Source organism: Etheostoma cragini, chromosome 10 (genome assembly GCF_013103735.1).
Source record: "Etheostoma cragini isolate CJK2018 chromosome 10, CSU_Ecrag_1.0, whole genome shotgun sequence".
NCBI lineage: Eukaryota > Metazoa > Chordata > Actinopteri > Perciformes > Percidae > Etheostoma > Etheostoma cragini.
This window is the reverse complement of record NC_048416.1, coordinates 4842571-4846922: the sequence shown is the minus strand read 5'-3', so window position 1 is coordinate 4846922 and position 4352 is coordinate 4842571. Positions and strand designations below refer to the sequence as shown.

The following is a 4352-nucleotide window of genomic DNA, read 5'->3' as shown; positions in this document are numbered from 1 at the left end:
GACTGCATTCTATCTACCAATCTATATTTACAGGGCCTGTGATTCTTAATCAGAACTAATTGTGTTCAGGATCTCTCTCTCCTCTGCACATAAGACTGGTTGTAGCTTTCTAACATTAAACACACACCAACACATTTCATAAATTACCTAAATATTGCTGATCCGTCTCCACATGAACACTGGTGGCTGCAGGGAGGGATGACTGCAGGGAGGAAAATAAGGCATTAAATATCATATCTGCTGCAAGTTTACTGCAACACGGCTACGCCAGGCTACTCAACAATTGTGCAGCCCGTCTTGGTCATTTATTTGGGTCTTCTTCATTATCAGTCCTTCTCCACCGTTTTCCAGGTTTTCGTCTGGTCATTTTGACACTCCAATACTGTATTAATACAGACCCAAGTTGATGAAATATACAGTGGAACTTTTTGTAAAAGTAAAACTCTATATTATGAAGTAATCAGTAACAGAGGTTTCCATCTAATTCGCTCTTTATTACACAGAAATACATTTCCTAGAAAGTGTCAATTTTCCACTTCCAATTTTCTCTGTTAATTTCTTTGTACCATTTTTATTTCCCCCTATGATAGATAAAGTTTCTCTTATTTTATCACTTCCACTTGTTTATTCTTCATCCTGTCTGAATTCACTCTCCTAATTGGATACAATTAATATCCAAAAATGCATTTTCCGTTTACTGAAAAGCAGGGGGAAACAGGGAGACTACGGTCATTTTAAAAATTATAACAATGACTGGTATCAGAAATAATATAGAGCTGTTATATTAATAAAACATGTACCACATTTTCAAAATCTTAAGTCAAACTACAAAATAATTATTAACATCATATTCTTTAAGTACCAAAAGTATTGATCATTGATTATCAATTGATCACCAAAATGTAAATTTAATGTTATTTGTATTACTGACTCATAAAAATATCAGGACGTATAATTTACATAAATAATCTATTAATTATGAAGGAGCATGAAATATAAATGATCAAGAACATACAGTTAGGCTTATGATCACAACTGAATGAATAGGCCTACCAGTTTCAATGTGATCACAAAGACACGTTTTTTGCCAAATAATTCCACAAATATTCTTTAAGACACACGTGTATTTCTCGTATGTTTTGACATTTCTGAAGAGTCTGAAGTCTAGGAGATTTGTAACCATAGATATATATATAGCGAATTGTAATTATTTTAATAAAGAATAGCATTCTGACTTAGTAGACATTTAGGCCTATTAGCTAGCTAGGTGTAGCTAAGTAGTATAGCTAGCGGTAGCCTCGTGAATGTGGCATTCGCAATGCGTGGACGTTACTCCAAGAATCCTACCTCATGTGTAACTAAAGAGTCAGTTATTACTATTACCACTACTATTACTTACCGTTAGTTGTAATCCTTTAGAGAGAGATTTGCTGTTTCTTCCAAACTCCAGCCATTTCTGCCCCACACTGCACAATGGGCAGAGCACTAACCGCCGAAAAAATACGTTGAACGTTGCACGCGCGGGAGACGTGACCGTTAACTTCAGGGGGAGGCAAACTCAGGTTAGGATAGCGGATTGGTCAAATGATAGGACCTTAACAAATAATGGCCAATAGTAGTAATTGTAGGGCGGGTCTTGGCGCTACCATAGTGGGAGTCGTAATTTTGCTGGAGGGTGAGAAGTGTCCGTTGGTCACTTCTGCTGCACGTGTTGGCTTTTGTCCCTGCCACGCTGAAAAGGTAAGAATGAAATTCTTTTGACATTATCTTAAGGTGAAATATTAACAGTTGTGGTGACGGAGTGGTCCACTGGAAGGTGGGGATTAGGTGTCAATCCAACAAGGAATTGACAAAGAAACTCCGAACTATTACTATTATTTTTATTCAGACCGTTGAAAATGGGATGGTTGGCTAAGTTAACGTTAGCTAACGGCTAATGTTAATGTTAGCTAATGGCTAATGTTAGGTTCTATTGCATATTAAACTAGGGGTCCTTGAAATGAAAACAGTTTGAGAACCAGTGATGTACAGAACCGTTAAGTCACACTTGTGAAGTAGGCTATCTATTTTAAATATTGATTAGCCTACATATTAACAGCTGTTCATTTATTTATTCAGTTTCTTTGACTGAAATTCTAGGGTGTGGCAATTCTTGAAAACTATGATTTGATATGACTTTTGATTTTAAAAAAGATGGTCACAATTTGATTCAATTTAAATTTGACTTAGTTGACTGGAGTCACCCTCCTATTTTGGCTCTACATTAAATATCTGATGAAATTTCAGATCTGCAAGTTCTTAACATATTGTGTCATGAGTCCGTATGTTGTGAGCAGAAAATAATTTGATTTGATTTTTGCTCATTTTGATACATTCATGCCTCAAAGATATTAAGTGAATTAGGTTAAAATAGTGTCTAATTATATTATACTTAGCGTTAATGATCAAAAAAAAAAAAAATTCATTTACAGGATGGAGAAAAACAAAGTGCAGGCAAAAAAGAGGCTACGAGTTCCCACTCAGAAAATGAAGGACCTGAGCACCCCTCCCCCAAATGAGCAATCTGGTAAGTGTAGGGGGTAATAATCATAACATTATGGTCCAAAAATACCAGTCTAAATTGTTGTGGCCAAATAGAAATAGAAATTAAACATTCTCTCTCTCTCTGTCTCTCTCAGGGTATGTTGCGTTCGTCAGATGGGAGGATGGTTATACCGGAAAAATCTTTAAAGGATCTGACATTTTGGCAAGGGACGAGGCTCCTGTGCAGCTGCAAGATCTTAGATCAGGAGATCCTGTTTTAGCAAAGTGGTCAGATGGTAAATTTTATAGGGCGACTGTTGAATATATTTCAGGGGAAGATCAGGCTAAGCTGCCAAAAAGCCACCCAACTCCACAGGAGTCCTTTAAATATGTTAAAAGGTGATGAGCCATCAGATTCAACGTCAGGGTCCGACACTATTATAATAGATAGGAGCCCACTGTCTGAGTATGGCGAGAAAATCTCATCGCTGAATCCGTCAACTGACGGGGGACATGCAACAGGCCGCAACACAGCTGGACCACCACCCTATGGGTAGGTTTGTCATAATTATTACATAATCGCCTGGGCCCATCAAAACTTCTAATCATTACCCGATCATATTTGGCAAAGTTCAAAACCCCCAAAATAGCATTAGGATAACTTTGTTATCCAATCTATGATAACAGAATAGGCTCTACGGATAGCTCCACTACTTCCTGAACTTAAGGCTGCTCTTTTTTTTCCTGCCTTACATTATTGGACAAACTGATTAATCCACGTGTGTCTGACTCACAATGGTGAAACACAAGTGGATTAATCAGTTTGTCCAATAATGTAAGACAGGAAACAAAGGAGCTGTCTTAAGTTCAGGAAGTAGTGGAGCCCATCACTGTATTTCAGTAAATAGTATGTGAATGACTCGTGGGCCTTGATGAAAATGATTTGCTATTATTTTTGCTTAATGATCAGAATTGTTTACGTTCATCTGTTAAAATTAATCTGTTGAAAAATGTTTATATATTTCAAATCTTTTAACAAAACATGGAAATAGCCCCTTTACAAGCTCACATGTCACAACATATTGTGAGTTTGTTGATTTGCTATTTCCATTATTGAAATGTTTATGTTTTTAAAGTATAAAATGATTATAAATATGGCAGATTTTGGTCATAGTACATTTATTTACATTATTGGTACTGGTCATCATATACATAAAAAGACTAGAAGCCCCAGTTGTCAAGGCAGCAACTACCCATCTTTTATGTCCATGACAGTCAATTCTTTGTAGTTATTGGTCATATCTCTTCTGGGAAATTTGTGGTCACAAAAATGTCATTTCTGGTTCCATGTAATTTTATTATAGCTCTGCCAAAGGGGGGGCCATTGGTCCATCACCCTACAGAGGCCATGAACCCAGCCCATCACCGTATGACCTCTACACCTTTGGTCCATCACCTTACAGAGGACATACATCCAACCCATCACCATATGGCCTCGACACCCCAGGTTCATCATTCTATGGAGGCCATACACCCAGCCCATTACTGTACAGCCTCAACACCTCTGGTCCATCACCTGGTGGAGGTCATATACCCAGCCCATCAACATACAGCCTCAACACCTCTGGTCCATCACCTGGTGGAGGCCATGCAGCCAGCCCATCACCATACAGCATCAACACCTCTGGTCCATCACCTGGTGGAGGCCATGCAGCAAGCCCGCAAAAAAATGCATGGACACCATGTGAGGTTTGTAAGGGGGAGTTTGAAAGAATCCTACAGGAAAAGAGAAGGATCGATGAGGTCATCTCGAGAATAGGCAAGTCATT

The 4352-nt window shown here is 38.2% G+C and overlaps 1 long non-coding RNA gene across 1 annotated transcript; it reads left to right on the top strand.

The window, feature by feature from the left end:
- Positions 1 to 1432: 1432 nt before the first annotated feature.
- On the top strand, positions 1433 to 3104 carry LOC117951398. Its single transcript, XR_004658163.1, has 3 exons — positions 1433 to 1740; positions 2472 to 2566; positions 2679 to 3104. It is a non-coding gene; the product is annotated as an uncharacterized LOC117951398 (long non-coding RNA).
- Positions 3105 to 4352: the final 1248 nt, after the last annotated feature.